The sequence below is a fragment of the Pleurodeles waltl genome, chromosome 12 (assembly GCF_031143425.1).
Source record: "Pleurodeles waltl isolate 20211129_DDA chromosome 12, aPleWal1.hap1.20221129, whole genome shotgun sequence".
Taxonomy (NCBI): domain Eukaryota; kingdom Metazoa; phylum Chordata; class Amphibia; order Caudata; family Salamandridae; genus Pleurodeles; species Pleurodeles waltl.
The window spans coordinates 586533199-586554301 of NC_090451.1; the positions used below are offsets into that span (position 1 = coordinate 586533199).

General features: G+C 48.3%; 1 protein-coding gene across 2 annotated transcripts in view; it reads left to right on the forward strand.

Moving 5' to 3' along the window:
* The window catches only part of HASPIN (histone H3 associated protein kinase), an 854350-nt gene that overhangs the window by 701954 nt on the left and 131293 nt on the right, over nucleotides 1-21103 (forward strand). The gene's annotated exons all lie outside the window — the stretch shown is intronic.

The window sequence follows — 21103 nt, forward strand, 5'->3', positions numbered from 1 at the left end:
GCCTAATATGTTCTTTGCACGAGCCACAGCAGCAGGCATAATTCCAATAATGATGGACAAATCTCTGAAATCAAGATTCTATGAAATAGGTTCTAACATCAAAGCATAACATTCATGTGCTACTATATATATATATATATATATATATATATATATATATATATATATATATATATATATATATCCATATAATTTTTATTTTGTTTGTTTTTTAGCTTGAATCTTTTCAAGATTCACATGCTTTGCATTATTCCATCATCTATTGGTTAGGTTTGGAATTCATTCATTCTTCTTTCTTTTTTTTTTTTTTCCACTGGTAACGTTGACAATTTGGTGTCTGTCTGTCGTATATGATGTCATACTTAGGCCCAAAAAGTGTCTGTGCACGGTCACCATCTTAAAATTATTTTTTCCACTCATTGTGTCTAAAAGCAAACTACAACATTTGATCAGCGAATGTTGAAACCCGGAGAAAAGAGAGAGAATAAACTAAATCAAGGGACACAAGGTGGAGCAGAAGACAGATAACCTCCAGAAATCCAGGTTTGTTCAGAGACTTCAACCATGCAGTTGGAGAATGCCCAGTTCGTGGTATGCAAAGGCTGTCCAGGCATGAAGCAGTCATTCATGAAGGAAAGGATGGCTGGGCAGACTAGGAATTCAGGTTTGAAGAAACCACATACTACCAACTGTAGAAGGATCAAGGAGCATTGAAAAGGGCACCGAAAGACACTGCCGTACTGAAAAGATGAGCGCACATTTGGGCCACTAGTTTGAGTCAATATTTTTGAACTCCGGGAACACACAACACACCAAAGTGCAGGTGGACCTAGCCAAAAAAAACACAGTTCTAAGACAAAGGATACCAAAGAGGACACACCTATGAATACTCTGTCCTGAAAGATGTTCAGGGGTGGCAGAGATCCAAAATGGAAGGGTATTGTGAGGCTGAAAAAAACACCCGGTCAGACAGAGAACACAGATGCTCAACATCAAAAGGCAAAGTTGAGCCTTGAAGCTGAAAGGGAGGCTCTTCAAAAAGAAAAAAAAAAGACCAACTCCAATGATTTAATAACGTTTTTTGAATCCCCTTAAAGTTCTCCAAAACAGCCAAAACAGAGGAGCAGTCAGAACGAAGAACAGGAGGATTTCCACCAAGAGGATGAGTAGGCAGTGTCAAAAGAACACCAAGAAGGGGATGCATGGAAAGATATAACTGCATACTCATCTGAGTAAGTATTTAAACTTTAGCCCTTGAGACTTTCACCGGTAGACAACCTCCTCCTTTATCACTACCTGATCAGAAGAGCTGAAGACACTTGCAGATGCTGTTAGAAGAAGACCATTCCGAAATTTGCTTCCACCTGTCCTCCTGGGGACACTGCTACCTGCATAGAAGAAGCAGTTCCTACCCATGCTGCCCCACACATTAGCCTGAGGAACAAGCATTGTCCAAGACATCAGCCTCAGGATAGAGATGTACAACCTGTCCAGCAAGGTATCAGTGTACATCAGCAACAACCACTGCTAGGGTTAGAACCAATTCATCCTCTTCCTCTCATCCACCACCAGACAAGAAGATTGACTTAGTAGGAGGTAAGATGGAAAGAACAGCACTCATGTAGTGGATTAAATATGATCTCCAGTGCCCTGGTCAACATGTATGGTCACCAACAAAAGGCGGAGATCAAAGAACTGATGCAGCACGTCCCTGACCAGAATAATAATGAGGGTAGAGTGTTTTATCCAGAAAGGGAAGAACATCACATGCCTGGAATCGGTACTTGATTCAGTAGACACTTGGACACTGCCAGCAGACAAATGTGTACTGCACCACCTTGAAGAGGTACACTTGGCTGAGGGTCTCTGGCTTCAAGCAAGAGGTTCAAGTCTCCATCATAAACATACCCTTCACTAGTGAGAGAGTCTGTTGAGTACAGTTGTCTATGACTGTCCTCGGGAAATGAAGAAAGATAATGACACAGCAATAGTGATGCATGCTTTTCCATTTAGAGGGTTTTTCAGAAAAAGAAACAACACCTAGCAGAAGGCTGATAGAGAGAAATGGCTTCCAACCCCGCCACCGCCTCCACCATTACCACAGCCTACTGCTACTCAATGAAAAGGTACATCATGGCTGTACTACCAATACCAGAGACAGCCCTTTTGGGGCAGGGCCTGAAGAAAAGGCCCAGCTATTAAAGGATCAGCAATGGCCTTTAAGTAACTCAGTAAGGTAAGACCGCCAACACCAGACAACAGAAGGGTGCAAACTATGGGGATTCTTTGAGCAGTGGAGAGAGGTACCCTCCGAGAAGTGGGTGTTAAATATGATAAAACATGTTTTTTGTGCAAAGAAAAAAATGTGAATGCAAGGACGAGGCTGGACAAAGGAGAAGAAAGCTCTTGCATTAGGAAAGGGGCTACTACAGAAACAACGTTTTTGACAGAGACTTCTATTCACAGACTCCTCACCTTTTAAATATTCCCCAGGCTTCAGACTGGATCTGGAAACGTTTCAGCAGTACCTCTGATCGCCTGCAGGTGGTGCGTGCAGTTCTGCAGTGATGAACAGAGCCTAAATATGCAACAGTCCAGCATACTAAGATTAGTTTATTTCTTTCTGCGCAACCAGACGCTGATTCAGGGCTCTCTCAGGTCTCTCAGAAATACATTACCTTGATATATCGAAAAATTTACTTAGTGTGCAAGCGATGTTAAATCTTAAAATGACTAGTTTTAGGTCTTGTGGGGACTGTCGCAAGCAAATGTCCACGACAGATCTCCAACAGATGACACTGGATGCCTGTGGCTGAGTCACAACTCGAAAGCTTGGGGTTACTGCACTTCGATAAACTTGAAGGCCACCCAGGACCACTAGGTGAAATTAACATGTCCAAGCATAATCACCTCTCCATTTGCATGAGCAGGAGCTAAGGCAGCACCATGGATCTCAATCTCACTCCATTTGTTGGCTTTGCATCCTTGCCAGCTCCCTCAGGCAAAACCTTGGGCTCCAAGGAGCAAGAGGCCTTCCACCTAAGGTAGCATTGGTGAGTTTGTTCTAGGCGCCAGTTGAATCCTTCAAACTCATTATCTCTGTCTTTAGTCCAAACCCTTCTCCAGCACCACAGTCCATGCCAGTCCCTGAGACTTGAACACTGATACTGAATCCATTGTCACCTAGCTAGTACTGTCCGATGACTGTTGAGACACCGCTTCCTCCACTTACTCTGCCGCATCCACAGGGAAGACAACTCACTCTACATACACTTTTCAGGACGAACTTGAATTTCTTTTATGATGTGTCTGATTTCACACAGATGTCAGTTGGTATGATGACTTGCAGGAGGTTAGTGGTCTTGGTACCTCCCTTGAAACAGGCCTTCTCTCAGCCCCTGGACCAGCCACAGAAAGGTCTGCTTCCTACACAATGGTAAGGCACAGTTGGCTAAAGCCCTTGACCTCCAGCTCCCCACCTTGGAGATAAAGGTGTGGAGCTGCTGTCCAGCTAGGGTAAATATCTACTGAGTCCCTTCTGCCATTTAATGAGGCCTTCGCAGATACCTTATTGGGAGCATTTGGCAAACCTTGCTCTGGTCTGCCAATCAGTTGCCACCTCTGTGATGCTATCACCGTGCCCCAAGCGATCATGCATTTTTTCCTCCGCACCCCTTCCTGGAAGCTTAGTGTGGTCCAAGTGTTTACAAACAAACCTAACAGTAGCATGTTTCCAGCCTCTCCCCCTGCTAGGAAGTCTAAATGTGTTGAAACCTTTGACAAATTATTTCTTTTTTCACCCACCAGCTTGATTCTTGCTGGAGTACTATTCTTACGCCCTTTAGGACTCATGGCCTAAGTCCTCCTAGGTGTCCCTGAAGATCTCCGGTCTGTCTTTGCCTAGGCCATTTAGGAAGGGCAAGATACTGCCAAGTTCATGATTCCTTGTGGCTTGGACCCACTAATTCCTTTGGGTGCACCATCTGCACCAGTGTTGCCATTCGCTGCCACACCTGGCTGCAGTCCACCTGTTCTTCAGGCAATGTCCAGTCATCCCTCAGGGACATGCCCTCCAATGGGACTCTCCTATCTGGGTACAAAGCTGACCTGCTCTCGAGTGGTTCCCCCCCACCCAACCGCTGCCAGTTGCATCAGCCATCCCGCTTCTTTTCCAGTTTCGACAGAGGTTCCCAGTACTGCCAGCCAATCCACCACACCCAGCTTGATGCCCCGCTATTTTGTAGCTGTAGTGCCTACCAGTCCTGTCAAAGTCAATGGGCTGCCCGGCCCTCTACCCGCATTGCAGACCCATCTACAAAACCCCTTTAGCATGCTCTTAGTGATGCACGACCACAAGGTGGGGGGCAGGATCCAGTGATTCTTGCCAGATTGGCAGACCATAACATCAGACAAGGTGGAACCTGCAAATTGTTTCAAATGGTTATGCCTGCACCTTGCTGTCTGCACTGCTGCACCTTCCACCGTCTCCCCAAAGACTGACGGAGGACTATCTTTTCATTCTGCAACATGAATTGCAAGCCCTTTTGGTCAAAGGGGCTATTGAGAGGGTGTCAGAAGTGACAAGTGTAGTGCCTATAGGTGCTAATCCATTTCGCTGACATCAGTTATTTTCTTTCTGCATCATCAGCTCAGATCCAGCGAGAGCTATATCTGTCTTTTTTGGGAACAACTTTGTTTGAATTGTTTGCTGACATCCTTTTGAGACCTTGTCTCCCAGTGTGCGAGGCTGTCACCCAAAAAAAACAGTGGAATTTAAAACTTGTGGTGTCAGTCACAGGCAGATGTCTATGACAGACATTCACTTGGTTTGCCTCTGATGCTTGGAGCCGGGCCACAACTCAAAGACCTGTGAGGACTGCCAGTGCCATGAACCCCAAGGTGTTGCTGGAATGCTCTCTGAAGCTCTTGGTTGCCCTGACGCTGGTCAACTCAATGGCGCAACAGGTCCCAGTTGCTTGGATGGTCCTGGACCCATTCATAGAGCCCTTCAAGGCGCTCATCATTGTGCTTAAAGTCGTTGGGTAAGTCTCTAAAAAAAAAATCAAAGAAGTCGAACCGGAGATTCTGGTTGCCCTGGCCCCCCCCCCTCCAAAGTTAACCATGGCGTGTTCCCTAACCCACCACTGGATAGGGAATCTGAATGGCTGGAGACCTTTGGCAAGAGGATTTTCTCTTCTGCCGGCCTTGCACTGTGGCTGATAAACACTGCATGCCTCTTGGGGTGAAACACCCACAGCGTTTTGGATTTGGTTGCTCAAGTGCTGCACATGGTGTTGGATGAGGGGCGAGTGTTTTGATCCAGGCTGTTACCTATGGCAAGGATGCAGCAAAGTTGACTATTCACTGCAGGCTGAATATAACTGACTTGCTAGGCAGAGCAATTGCATCATCAGTGGCACTCAGACGCCACACCTGGCTAAAATCTACTGGCTTTTCGGAGTATGTCCAGGCATCCCTTATAGACATATGCCCTTCAATTGCACCTGCCTCCTCAGTGATAAGGCAGATTCTGCGCTAGAGACTTCAAGAACATCTGTGCCACTGCCCTGCTCCTGGGTCGCTCCATGGCCCCTAATCATCCCTATGCTGCCTATCGCCCCTTCCGTGGCTACGGTAGGGGTTACCAGCCATGTTAATTCAGTCCGGCCTCTTTTGTCTACAGGCTTCCCAACCCTTTTGTGCCTGTAGCTCCATTAAACCTCTTAGGACACACAGACCTAGGTCTACCCAGTGCGCCAACAAACCCCCCTTCCCACCAGCCCCCACTTAGGCATTTGCAGTCTCAAAGCCCCTTTAGTTCTTCCTCTTACCATCCTGGGCACCCAGTGGCTAGCAGGATTCAACATCACCTGTCTTGCTAGCCGTCCATTACTGCAGGCAAGTGGGTACTTCACATTGTTCAGTGGGGTTACACCATCCCTTTCTTAGAAACCCCACCATCCTCAAACCAGCTGAGGCAGGGCCACCTCTCCCTGCACTGTCGGGAAGTAGATGCTCTTTTGGCCATTGGAACCATTGCGAGGGTGCCTGCATCAGAAGTAGGGTGTAGTTGCTATGCCCTGTACTTTCTGGTGCCCAAGAAGGACAAAGGCCTCTGCCCTATTATAGATCTGTGACCTCCAAACTTATTCTTGAAGCAGAAATTGAATAGGCTCACGTTGGTTCAGGTTCTGTCTGCCCTGGATCATTGAGACTGGATTGTAGTCCTGGACTTTCTGGTTTCCTATTCCCATATCCCGGCCTTGCCACAGGCATTACATGTGATTTACAGTGGGCCACAAGCATTTTCAGTTGGCTGTGCTCCCTTTTTACCTCTTAGATATCAACAAGGTAATGGCTGTGGTTTTAGCACAGCTGCAGTGGTCTGTGGGTTTAGTCCTTCTTTACGTTGATGACTGGCTTTTGAAAGCCGGCTCATCCCAGAGTGTCCGCTCCCACCACCAGACTAAGGTGGACCTCCTGCATTCGCTGGAGTTCACTATCAGCGTGCTGAAGTCATGCCTGACTCCCTCTCAGATGCTCCCTTTCATCTGAGCTATTCTGGACACAGTTCTGGGATATTCAGACTGACTCTGATGTTTCAACCCTTATCCTGTATTTATGTGAGACTGCTAGGGCTCAAGGGCTTCTGCATCCTTCTGGCAACATATGCCCACTGGCAGATGCGGGCTGCTCAGTGTGACCTGAAGTCTCAGTGGAGACAGCATCACTGAAATCTCTCCAACCTGATCCAGATATCGGAGGGAACTGCAAATGATTTGCAGTGGTGGCTGACGAACCAAGATTGGGTCAGCAGCAGAGCTCTCTGTCCAACCCAGAGATGACTGTTGTGACGGATGCATCACTCCTGGGTTGGAGCCGCCATCTGGGAGAGTGGGAGAGATCACTTTGGTCTCCGTTGGAGTCTCAGCTCCACCTCAACCTGTTGGAGTTGAGCAATTTGCCTGGCTTTAAAATGCTTTGTTTGTTTCCATTAAGGGGAGGCTGGTACAGGTGTTCCAGGATAATACCACCCCATGTGGTATTGAAACAAAAAAGGCAGGTTGGGGTAGTGGACCCTGTATCCAGAGGCCCAGCATCTATGGAATGGCTGGAACATCAGGACATATTCCTGGTGGTCCAACCTCTGGTGGGTTCTCTGAATGCTTGAACAGACAAGCTCCGCCAGTGAAAGCAGATCAGCAGTCTTGTCTCCATCTGGAGATGATGCAAGCTCTCTTCATTGACTGGCGAGAACTTTGGTTAGATCTATTTGGCACTGCTAAGAACATGCAATATCAGATCTTTTGTGCTTTGGAGTTTCCAAGTCAACTGTAACTCAGAGATGCTTTTAGTCTCAAGTGAAGTTCAGGCCTCCTGTACGCCTTTATGCCAGTAGCACTCATGTCCAGGGTTCTCAAGAAGATCAAGGCCAACTGGGCCCAAGTAATTCTTGTAGCTCCAGATTGGGCATGGAGAGTATAGTATCTCACGCTTCAGATCATGAGCATCTATCCTCTTTTCAGGTTGCCCTTTGGGAAGGATCTCCTGTCACAGGATAGAGTTCTGCCCCCAAATCTGTGCACGGCGTGCCTCAAGTGTGGGGATTGAGCAGCTGCAGTAAACAGTTTTTGACCTCCCTAAAATAGTCTGTGATGTAATTATGCAGCTAGACGTCTCTCAACCAAGACAGTATATGCCTGCCATTGCTACAAATTTGTGGCTTGGCTTGCTTCCAAAAATGTTTATCCCCTTTCTGTACCTTTGTCATACATTTTTTTGTTTGTTCTCTCGTTAGCCCAGCAAGGCTTTGCTTTAGGTGACATTTAAAGGATGTCTTTCGGCCATAACAGCATTTTTAAGGTTGCAGGATCAGCGTCCTCCCTGTTAAAGTCACCTCTTGTGACTAGTTTCCTAAAAAAGGCTACAACTTATCTTCCCTCCAAAACCCTTCATCATGCCCCAGTGAAACTTAAAACTAGGTCTGACCTTTCTGATGTGGTCACACTTTGAGTCCTTGCACATTTGTCACTATTCCTTCTGACCATTAAAACAGCTTTTCTATTGTCCTTTACATTGGTCAGATGGGTTTGTGAACTGCAAGTACTTTCTGTGCACCCTCCTTTTACCACTTGATTCCCAGAAAAACTTGTTTTGAGAACACGTGCCTCATTCCTGCCGATAGTGGTGATACCTTTTCACATAGATCCGACCCATGACATTGCCTACCTTCTTGGCTCTGCCTCACTCTTTCAAAGAGGAGGAGAGACTGAACCTCTGGGACCCTAAAAGAGCATTCTCGTTCTACATTGATCGTACTAAAGTGTACCGGGTGGGCGATCAACTCTTCATTGAGTTCGTTAAGAGGAAGAAAGGGCTTGTGTGCTCATTCCATCAGTGCCAAAGCTGCAAACACGGCATTAGCTTGTGGAGTTCTTGGCCTGGACATCTGTCTGGCGTCAACATTGGCATCTCCACACACATTTACCAAACACTACTGCCTGGACAGTCAGGTCCATCGTGATGGGGGCTTTGACTGTTCGGTCCTCCAAAACTTTGTGGTCTAAATCCCAAAGTGCTTGGGTGTCTATTCTAAGGTTAGGAATCAGATGAATCAAATTACTTATTTTCGGTAACGCTGTATCTGTTAGAGGCTTTAACTATTCCAGGTTCCTTATCAACCCTCCTATCCTCTCCACTCTGTGAACTAATTTCTCTGCATAGTGTAACCCTTCTAGGTCCGCCCGCCCCTCCCCGAGTTTCTGGGAGCTGGGGCTGCCTCTGCCCAATTGAAGGAGTTTTATGAGGCTATGCGCCTCATTTTTGGGCAGGCCAACCCCTCTACGGTGCTTTCGGGCTCAAAGGTTTCAGTCAGGGGGGCTTCGGGTTCGGCGCCGGCAACTCCGGCCACCGAAGTCCCCTCCGGATCCGCTCTCAGATCTGTACCAGCACCGGTCGTATCATTGAGACCTTCCCCACTGCCAGTTCGATTGTCGACTCTCCCAATGTCTGTGGTGTCCACCATTGGCATCGACCTGACGACTTGGAGTCGGACCGGCTTCGGCCAAAGCCGCTTCCTTCTTCGATGGGGTCTATTCACCCCAGGTTGGGTTCTGACTCTTTTTCTTACGGGTACGAATTCGGGAAAGTATTGGAGGGGCCCCTGGAGCCTTATGGATGATCCTAACTTGGACTGGGCACAGGAGTTGGGGGAGAGCACTGGTCTGGATACCTCTCCAGATGCTGGCATGCTGTCTTTTCTCCTGCTGTGGCTACGGTGGAGGGAGCAACTTACTCCATGGTGGTCAGTAGGGCGGCTGAGGTCCTTGGCCTTCAGCTGCCTACTGTTCAGGTCAGGTCTAATCTACTGACAGAGGTGCTTCAACCAGGGGCTTCCACATCTGAGCCTCTTCTTCCATTCTATGAAGCCCTCCTGTGAACAGGACTATCGCACACTGCCATCAGACCACCCTGAACGACCCTAAATTCCTGACCCAACACCCAACGCCTGAGCGCCTTGTCATCCAGGCATCCTCATCCTCGGGTGCATTCCCTTCTGCACCTCCAGATAGGGAATCAAAAAGGCTGGAACAATTTGGGAAGAGTATGTCTACTACCTCCAGTCTCACGCTGCTTTCAGTGAACAGCGCATGCCTTTGTGGGATACGGTTGCACAATTTCTGCTGCAGATACTGGAGAAGGGCCGTGATATTGTCTCCCAAGCTGTCACCGATGGGAGAGACGCGGCTCAGTTCACTATCAGATGTTGGCTGGACACAACTGACTCTCTAGGTAGATTGGTTGCGATGACAGGGGCCTGGAGGCGCCACGCCTGGTTACATACATCTGGTATCTCGGGGGATGTCCAATAGACTTATGAACATGCCCTTTGATGGCTCCCGTCTCTTTGGAGACAAGCCGGACCCAGCTTAGGGGAGGTTCAAGGACTCTTGGGCTACAGCTCAGGCTCTTGGCCTTTCCACTGCCCCTTGTTCCCAACAGACCACCTTTTGCCCCTTTCATGGCCACAGAAGTGGCTCCCTGTCACATCCCATTCCTAGCCACTGTGCCACCCATGCTGTTCAGCTGCTGCGTGGCCAGGGGCGTGGAATCCCATGTGGTCGTTGTGGGGGGCTGGCCTGGTTTGTAGTGGGTACCTGTAGGAAAGTACCATCTTGTCTGGCATTTTAACCCCATATTTCACCATATATATGTTGTTTTAGTGTATGTGTCACTGGGACCCTGCCAGCCAGGCCCCCAGTGCTCATAAGTGGGCAATGTATGTGTTCCCTGTGTGATGACTAACTGTCTCACTGAGGCTTTGCTAACCAGAACCTCAGTGGTTATGCTCTCTCTGCTTTCCAAATTGTCACTAACAGGCTAGTGACCAATTTTACCAATTCACATTGGCATACTGGAATACCCTTATAATTCCCTAGTATATGGTACTGAGGTACCCAGGGCATTGGGGTTCCAGGAGATCCCTATGGGCTGCAGCATTTCTTTTGCCACCCATAGGGAGATCTGACGATTCTTACACAGGCCTGCCACTGCAGCCTGAGTGAAATAACGTCCACGTTATTTCACAGCCATTTACCACTGCACTTAAGTAACTTATAAGTCACCTATATGTCTAACCTTTACCTGGTAAAGGTTGGGTGCTAAGTTACTTAGTGTGTGGGCACCCTGGCACTAGCCAAGGTGCCCCCACATCGTTCAGGACAAATTCCGCGGACTTTGTGAGTGTGGGTACACCATTACACGTGTGCACTGGACATACCTATGTACAGCGTCACAATGGTAACTCCGAACATGGCCATGTAACATGTCTAAGATCATGGAATTGTCACCCAATGCCATTCTGGCATTGGGGAGACAATTCCATGATCTCCTGAGTCTCTAGCACAGACCCAGGTACTGCTAAACTGCCTTTCCCGGGGTTTCACTGCAGCTGCTGCTGCTGCTGCCAACCCCTCAGACAGGTTTCTGGTGTCCAGCCAGGCTTGGCCCAGGAAGGCAGAACAAAGGACGTCCTCAGAGAGAGGGTGTTAAACCCTCTCCCTTTGGAAAAAGGTGTCAGGGCTGCGGAGGAGTAGCCTCCCCCAGCCTCTGGAAATGCTTTGATGGGCACAAATGGTGCCCATCTCTGCATAAGGCAGTCTACACCGGTTCAGGGATCCCCCAGCCCTGCTCTGGCGCGAAACTGGACAAAGGAAAGGGGAGTGACCACTCCCCCGACCTGCACCTCCCCTGGGAGGTGCCCAGAGCTCCTCCAGTGTGCTCCAGGCCTCTGCCATCTTGGAAACAGAGGTGCTGCTGGCACACTGGACTGCTCTGAGTGGCCAGGGCCAGCAGGTGAGGTCAGAGACTCCTTCTGATAGGCTCTTACCTGTGTTGCTAGCCTATCCTCCTTCCTAGGTAGCCAAACCTCCTTTTCTGGCTATTTAGGGTCTCTGCTTTGGGGAATTCTTTAGATAACGAATGCAAGTGCTCATCAGAGTTCCTCTGCATCTCTCTCTTCACCTTCTGCCAGAGGATCGACCGCTGACTGCTCAGGACGCCTGCAAAACCACAACAAAGTAGCAAAGACGACTATTGCAACCTTGTATCGCTGATCCTGCCGCCTTCTCAACTGTTTTCCTGGTGGTGCATGCTCTGGGGGTAGCCTGCCTCCTTCTTGCACCAGGAGCTCTGAAGAAATCTCCTGTGGGTCGACGGAATCTTCCCTCTGCAACCGCAGGCAACAAAAGACTGCATCACCGGTCCTCTGGGTCCCATCTCAGCACGACGAGCGTGGTCCCTGGAACTCAGCAACTCCGTCCAAGTGACTCCCACAGTCCAGTGACTCTTCAGTCCAAGTTTGGTGGAGGTAAGTCCTTGCCTCCCCACGCTAGACTGCATTGCTGGGTACCGCGTGATTTGCAGCTGCTCCGGCTCCTGTGCACTCTTCCAGGATTTCCTTTGTGCACAGCCAAGCCTGGGTCCCCGACACTCTAACCTGCAATGCACAACCTTCTGAGTTGTCCTCTGGCGTCGTGGGACTCCCTTTTGTGTCTTCGGGTGAGCTCTGGTTCACTCCTCTTCTAAGTGCCTGTTCTGGTACTTCTGCGGGTGCTTCCTGCTTCTGTGAGGGCTCCTTGACTTGCTGGGCGCCTCCTCTGTCTCCTCATCCAAGTGGCGACATCCTGGTCCCTCCTGGGCCACAGCAGCATCCAAAAACCCTAACCACGACCCTTGCAGCTAGCAAGGCTTGTTTGCGGTCTTTCTGTGTGGGAACACCTCCGCAAGCTTCTACACGACGTGGGACATCCATCCTCCAAAGGGGAAGTTTCTAGCCCTCTTCGTTCTTGCAGAATCCACAGCTTCTACCATCCGGTGGCAGCTTCGTTGCACCCTCAGCTGGCATTTCCTGGGCATCTGCCCAATCTCGACTTTGTCGTGACTCTTGGACTTGGTCCCCTTGTTCCACAGGTACTCTCGTCCGGAAATCCACTCTGGTTGCATTGCTGGTGTTGGTCTTTCTTGCAGAATTCCCCTATCACGACTTCTGTGCTCTCTGGGGAATATAGGTGCACTTTACACCTACTTTTCAGGGTCTTGGGGTGGGCTATTTTTCTAACCCTCACTGTTTTCTTACAGTCCCAGCGACCCTCTACAAGCTCACATAGGTTTGGGGTCCATTCGTGGTTTGCATTCCACTTTTGGAGTATATGGTTTGTGTTGCCCCTATACCTATGTGCTCCTATTGCAATCTACTGTAATTCTACATCGCTTGCATTACTTCCTTTTGCTATTACTGCATATTTTTGGTATTGTGTACATATATCTTGTGTATATTTGGCATCCTCATACCAAGGGTACTCACTGAGATACTTTTGGCATATTGTCATAAAAATAAAGTACCTTTATTTTTAGTATATCTGTGTATTGTGTTTTCTTATGATATTGTGCATATGACACCAGTGGTATAGGAGGAGCTTTGCATGTCTCCTAGTTCAGCCTAAGCTGCTCTGCTATAGCTACCTTCTATCAGCCTAAGCTGCTAGAAACACCTCTTCTACACTAATAAGGGATAACTGGACCTGGTACAGAGTGTAAGTACCCCTTGGTACCCACTACAAGCCAGGCCAGCCTCCTACATTGGTCGTGCAGCGGTGGGATAAGTACTTGTAACTACTTACCACTTTGTCATATTGTACTTTTCATAAGAGAAAAATATACAAAACAAGTTCAGTGTATGTACACCTAACCAAAATGTTTTGCTATTCTTCTCTTACACTATCTGCTAAGTGCTGAAAAGTACCTCTAAACTTTCAAAAAGTTTCTAAAAAGTTGAAAAAGTTTTTTTCTGTTTCCTTAAAAAGTCCTGAAACTTTTTCTTTCTTTTATCTGTCCCTAAACCTTTTTCTATTATGTCTGATGTAGGACCTTCTCTTGATCTGGTCAGCTCAGCTTATATGGACCACCTTAACTGGAAGGGTTTGAGGAGTCTCCTCATTGATAGAGGTTTAGGGGTATGGGAGAATCCCTCTAGAGAATTGTTATCTAACATGCTTATTGAGAATGATAAGGCCTTAGCTGGCACATCCATTGAGAAGTTAGGAGATGGTTCACACTCTGACTCAGGGGGACCCCTAATAAGAGTGTTAGACGGTGATCTTCCCAACCTGCCCCTTAGCAGACCACCTAGCATAGCTGGTACTAATGTGAGCTCTCATCACAGTAGGGATGTTATTCCTGCAGGCCAGGTTGTTAGGGTGCCAACTGTTAGGGACAGGTCTCCCTCTGTTCATTCACATCATTCTTCTGTGTCAAAGCATGCCCGACCCACCCACCCTGATGGCAGAATGTTAGAAAGGGAACTCAATAGATTGAGAGTGGAAGAGTCCAGGCTGAAGCTTAAACAGCAACAGCTGGCTCTAGACAGGGAATCTTTAAACTTAGAAAAAGAAAGACAGAGGTTGGGTTTTGACCCCATGGTGGCAGCAGCAGTATTCCAGATAGTAATTCTGTAAAAGAGCATGATTCTAGGAATCTGCATAAGATAGTTCCCCCTTACAAGGAGGGGGATGACATTAACAAGTGGTTTGCTGCACTTGAGAGGGCCTGTGTTGTACAGGGGGTCCCTCAAAGGCAGTGGGCTGCTATCCTATGGCTATCTTTCAGTGGAAAGGGTAGGGATAGGCTCCTTACTGTGAAGGAAAGTGATGCCAATAATTTTACAGTTTTGAAGAATGCACTCTTGGATGGATTTGGTTTAACCACTGAATAATACAGGATTAAGTTCAGAGAAACCAGAAAAGAGTCCTCACAAGACTGGGTAGACTTTGTTGACTATTCAGTGAAGGCCTTGGAGGGGTGGTTACATGGCAGTAAAGTTTCTGACTATGAAAGCCTGTATAATCTGATCCTGAGAGAGCATATTCTGAATAACTGTGTGTCTGATTTGTTACGCCAATATCTAGTGGACTCAGATCTGACCTCTCCCCAAGAATTGGGAAATAAGGCAGACAAATGTGTCAGAACAAGAGTGAACAGAAAAGTTCATACAGGGGATGACAAGGATGGCAAGAAGAAGGATGGTAAGTCTTCAGACAAGGGTGGGGACAAATCTACAAATGAGTCTTCATCAGGCCCACAAAAACACTCTGGTGGGGGTGGTGGGTCCAAATCCTCTTCTAATCAAGTAAAGAAACCATGGTGCTATTTATGTAAAATAAAAGGCCATTGGACAGCTGATGCCAGTTGTCCAAAGAAAAGCAACAAGCCTCCCACTACCACAACACCTACTGCTACACCTAGTGCCCTTAGTAATAGCAGTGGTGGTGGGAGCAAACCTACTAATAGCAAATCCAAGGGAGTAGCTGGGCTCACTTTTGGTAATTTAGTTGGGGTTGGTCTTGTTAGGGAGACCACAGAGGCTGTGCTAGTCTCTAAAGGTGCCATTGATTTGGCCACCTTGGTTGCTTGTCCCCTTAATATGGATAAGTACAAGCAACTTCCCCTAATAAATGGTGTTGAGGTTCAGGCCTACAGGGACACATGTGCCAGTGTTACCATGGTAATAGAGAAACTGGTACACCCTGAACACCACCTACTTGGTCACCAGTACCAAGTGACAGACGCTCATAACAGCACTCTTAGCCACCCCATGGCTGTTGTGAATCTCAACTGGGGGTGGTTACTGGTCCAAAGAAAGTTGTGGTTGCCTCAGATTTACCTGTAGACTGTCTACTAGGGAATGATTTAGAGACATCAGCTTGGGCAGAAGTGGAGTTGGAGGCTCATGCAGCAATGCTGGGCATTCCTGGGCATATTTTTGCTTTAACCAGGACTCAGGCCAAAAAGCAAAATGGACAGGGTGACTTCGATCCTGGAACAATGGACCAAGTGCTCCGTAAAGCTATGGTTAGTAAGGGTAAATCCCTACCCACTATCCCTCCCTCTACAGATGATTCAACTTCTGAGGAAGAAGAATTTCCCCCCTGTGAAGAACCTTTACCAGAGGAGCTAGAAGCAGACACTGCTGAGCTTTTGGGTGGAGGGGGGCCTGCCAGGGAGGAGCTGAGTGTGGCACAGCAAACCTGTCCCACATTAGAGGGTCTAAGACAGCAAGCTGTCAAACAGCAAAATGGGGATGTCAGTGACTCACATAGAGTTTACTGGGAGGACAACCTCTTGTATACAGAGGCAAGGGACCCAAAACCTGGAGCAGCCAGGAGATTGGTCATGCCCCTGCAATACAGAGAGTTCCTCCTAACTCTGGCACACGACATTCCCTTGGCTGGACATTTAGGGCAAATTAAAACATGGGAAAGGCTTGTCCCCCGTTTCATTGGCCTAGGATGTTCGAGGACACATAATACTTTTGTAAGTCCTGTGTGACCTGCCAAGCCAGTGGCAAGACTGGTGGCACACCAAAGGCTCCCCTTATTCCACTGCCTGTGGTTGGGGTTCCCTTTTGAAAGGGTAGGGGTTGACATAGTTGGCCCCCTTGACCCTCCTACTGCTTCAGGCAATAGGTTTATCTTGGTGGTAGTGGACCATGCCACAAGATATCCTAAAGCAATTCCTCTAAGGACCACTACAGCACCTGCAGTGGCAAAAGCCCTCCTGGGAATCTTTTCCAGGGTGGGTTTCCCAAAAGAGGTGGTATCAGACAGGGGTAGCAACTTTATGTCTGCATACTTGAAGGCCATGTGGAAGGAATGTGGTGTAACATACAAATTCACTACACCTTATCATCCACAAACAAATGGACTGGTAGAGAGGTTTAATAAAACTCTCAAAGGAATGATAACGGGACTCCCTGAAAAACTCAGGAGGAGATGGGATTTCCTGTTACCTTTCCTCCTTTTTGCTTACAGGGAGGTACCTCAGAAAGGAGTGGGCTTCAGCCCCTTTGAACTCGTATTTGGGCACCCTGTAAGAGGTCCTCTAACACTTGTAAAGGAGGGTTGGGAACAACCTTTAAAAGCTCCTAAGCAAGACATAGTGGATATGTACTTGCCTAAGATCCAGAATGGCTGAGTACATGAAAAAGGCCAGTAAAAACCTTCAGGCCAGCCAAGAGCTCCAAAAGCAATGGTATGACCAGAAGGCTGTTCTGATTCAGTACCAACCAGGACAGAAGGTGTGGGTCTTGGAGCCTGTGGCCTCAAGAGCACTCCAAGACAAATGGAGTGGACCCCACATCATTGTTGAAAAGAAGGGAGAAGTCACCTATTTGGTTGACTTGGGCACTGCCAGGAGTCCCCTTAGGGTGATTCATGTCAATCGCCTAAAACCCTACTATGACAGGGCTGATCTCACCCTGCTCATGGCAACAGATGAAGGACAGGAAGAAGAGAGTGACCCTCTCCCTGATCTCTTCTCTTCCACAGAACAAGATACTCTGGTGGAAGGTGTAGTTTTGGCAGACTGTCTTACTACTGAGCAGAAAGACCACTCCATAAATCTCCTGGGTCAGTTTTCTGAACTCTTTTCTACTGTGCCAGGCACCACTTCTTGGTGCCTGGCACAGTACTGGAGACAGATACTGGAGACAGCATGCCTGTCAAAAGTAAGATCTATAGGCAGCCTGACCATGTCAGAGCCTGCATAAAACAAGAGGTTCAGAAAATGCTTGAACTGGGAGTGGTTGAACACTCTGATAGCCCATGGGCCTCTCCTGTGGTGCTTGTATGTAAACCTCACTCAAAAGATGGGAAAAGAGAGATGAGGTTTTGTGTAGATTAGAGGTCTCAACCACGTAACAAAAACTGATGATCACCCTATACCCAGGGCAGATGAGCTCATAGATACACTAGCATCTGCCAAGTATCTAAGCACCTTTGATTTGACTGCAGGGTATTGGCAGATCAAGTTATCAGAGGATGCTAAAGCAAAAACTGCATGTTCGACTATTGGAGGGCACTACCAATTCACAGTAATGCCCTTTGGTTTGAAAAATGCCCCTGCCACTTTTCAGAGGTTGGTGAATACAGTCCTGCAAGGGTTGGAGGCTTTTAGTGCAGCATATCTAGATGATATAGCTGTCTTTAGCTCCACCTGGGATGATCACCTGGTCCACCTGTGGAAAGTTTTGGAGGCCCTGCAAAAGGCAGGCCTCTCTATCAAGGCCTCATAGTACCAGATAGGGCAGGGGAAAGTGGTTTATCTGTGACACCTGGTAGGTGGAGAACAGATTGCACCACTTCTGGGGAAAATCCAAACTATCATAGATTGAGTTCCCCCTACAACTCAGACCCAGGTGAGAGCCTTCTTAGGCCTCACTGGGTATTACAGGAGGTTCATTAAGAACTATGGCTCCATTGCCGCCCCACTTAATGACCTCACCTCCAAGAAAATGCCTAAAAAGGTACTGTGGACAGCTAGCTGTCAGAAGGCTTTTGAGGAGCTGAAACAGGCCATGTGCACTGCACTTGTCCTAAAAAGCCAATGTTACTCCAAGTAATTAATTGTTCAAACTGATGCATCTGAATTAGGGGTAGGGGGGCATTCTTATCACAACTCAATTCTGAGGGCCAGGATCAACCTGTTGCTTTTATCAGTAGGAGGTTGACCCCTAGAGAAAAGCGTTGGTCTGCCATAGAGAGGGAGGCCTTTGCTGTGGTCTGGGCACTGAAGAAGTTGAGGCCATACCTGTTTGGCACTCACTTCATTGTTCAGAGAGACCACAAACCTCTACTTTGGCTAAAACAAATGAAAGGTGAAAACCCTAAATTGTTGAGGTGGTCCATATCGCTACAGGGAATGGACTATACAGTGGAACATAGACCTGGGAGTACCCACTCCAATGCAGATGGACTCTCCAGATATTTCCACTTAGACAATGAAGACTCAGGTCATGGCTAGTCTTATTGTCCTTCGTTTGGGGGGGGGGGGGGGGGGGGGGGTGTAGGAAAGTACCATCTTGCCTGGCATGTTACCCCCATATTTCACTGTATATATGTTGTTTTAGTGTATGTGTCACTGGGACCCTGCAGGGCCCCAGTGCTCATAAGTGGTCCCTGTATGTGTTCCCTGTGTGATGCCTAACTGTCTCACTGAGGCTCTGCTAACCAGAACCTCAGTGGTTATGCTCTCTCTGCTTTCCAAATTGTCACTAACAGGCTAGTGACCAATTTTACCAATTCACATTGGCATACTGAAACACCCTTATAATTCCCTAGTATTTGGTACTGAGGTACCCAGGGTATTGGGGTTCCAGGAGATCCATATGGGCTGCAGCATTTCTTTTGCCACCCATAGGGAGCTCTGACAATTCTTACACAGGCCTGCCACTGCAGCCTGAGTGAAATAACGTCCACATTATTTCACAGCCATTTACCACTGCACTTAAGTAACTTATAAGTCACCTATATGTCTAACCTTTACCTGGTAAAGGTTGGGTGCTAAGTTACTTAGTGTGTGGGCACCCTGGCACTAGCCAAGGTGCCCCCACATCGTTCAGGGCAAATTCCCCAGACTTTTGAGTGCGTGCACGCGTGCACTGGACATAGGTCACTACCTACGTACAGCGTCACGATGGTAACTCCGAACATGGCCATGTAACATGTCTAAGATCATGGAATTGTCACCCCAAGTCTCTAGCACAGACCCGGGTACTGCCAAACTGCCTTTCCCGGGGTTTCACTGCAGCTGCTGCTGCTGCTGCCAACCCCTCAGACAGGTTTCTGCCCTCCTGGGGTCCAGCCAGGCTTGGCCCAGGAAGGCAGAACAAAGGACTTCCTCAGAGAGAGGGTGTTACACCCTCTCCCTTTGGAAAAAGGTGTCAGGGCTGGGGAGGAGTAGCCTCCCCCAGCCTCTGGAAATGCTTTGATCGGCACAGATGGTGCCCATCTCTGCATAAGCCAGTCTACACCGGATCAGGGATCCCCCAGCCCTGCTCTGGCGCGAAACTGGACAAAGGAAAGGGGAGTGACCACTCCCCTGACCTGCACCTCCCAGGGAGGTGCCCAGAGCTCCTCCAGTGTGCTCCAGACCTCTGCCATCTTGGAAACAGAGGTGCTGCTGGCACACTGGACTGCTGAGTGGCCAGTGCCAGCAGGTGACGTCAGAGACTCCTTCTGATAGGCTCTTACCTGTGTTGCTAGCCTATCCTTCTTCCTAGGTAGCCACCTTCTGCCAAAGGATCAAGCGCTGACTGCTAAGGACGCCTGCAAAACCACAACAAAGTACCAAACACGACTACTGCAACCTTGTATCGCTGATCCTGCCACCTTCTCGACTGTTTTCCTGGTGGTGCATGCCCTGGGGGTAGCCTGCCTCCTTCTTGCACCAGGAGCTCTGAAGAAATCTCCCGTGGGTCGACGGAATCTTCCCCCTGCAACCACAGGCAACAAAAGACTGCATCAACGGTCCTCTGGGCCCCCTCTCAGTTCGACAAGCGTGGTCCCTGGAACTCAGCAACTCTGTCCAAGTGACTCCCACAGTCCAGTGACTCTTCAGTCCACGTTTGGTGGAGGTAAGTCCTTGCCTCCCCACGCTATACTGCATTGCTGGGTACCGCATGATTTGCAGCTGCTCCGGCTCCTGTGCACTCTTCCAGGATTTCCTTCGTGCACAGCCAAGCCTGGGTCCCCGACACTCTAACCTGCAGTGCACAACCTCCTGAGTTGTCCTCCAGCGTCGTGGGACTCCCTTTTGTGTCTTCGGGAGAGCTCCGGTTCACTCCTCTTCTAAGTGCCTGTTCCGGTACTTCTGTGGGTGCTGCCTGCTTCTGTGAGGGCTCCCTGACTTGCTGGGCGCCCCCTCTGTCTCCTCATCCAAGTGGCGACATCCTGGTCCCTCCTGGGCCACAGCAGCATCCAAAAACCCTAACCGCGACCCTTGCAGCTAGCGAGGCTTGTTTGCGGTCTTTCTGCATGGGAACACCTCTGCAAGCTTCTATACGACGTGGGACATCCATCCTCCAAAGGGGAAGTTTCTAGCCCTCTTCGTTCTTGCAGAATCCACAGCTTCTACCATCCGGTGGCAGCTTCGTTGCACCCTCAGCTGGCATTTCCTGGGCATCTGCCCACTCTCAACTTTGTTGTGAGTCTTGTACTTGGTCCCCTTGTTCCACAGGTACTCTTGTCCGGAAATCCACTTTGGTTGCATTGCTGGTGTTGGTCTTCCTTGCAGAATTCCCCTATCACAACTTCTGTGCTCTCTGGGGAATATAGGTGCAATTTACACCTACTTTTCAGGGTCGTGGGGTGGGCTATTTTTCTAACCCTCATTGTTTTCTTACAGTCCTAGCAACCCTCTACAAGCTCACATAGGTTTGGGGTCCATTCGTGGTTCGCATTCCACTTTTGAAGTATATGGTTTGTGTTGCCCCTATACCTATGTGCTCCTATTGCAATCTACTGTAATTCTACATCGCTTGCATTACTTCCTTTTGCTATTACTGCATATTTTTGGTATTGTGTACATATATCTTGTGTATATTTGGCATCCTCATACCGAGGGTACTCACTGAGCTACTTTTGGCATATTGTCATAAAAATAAAGTACCTTTATTTTTAGTATATCTGTATATTGTGTTTTCTTATGATATTGTGCATATGACACCAGTGGTATAGTAGGAGCTTTGCATGTCTCCTAGTTCAGCCTA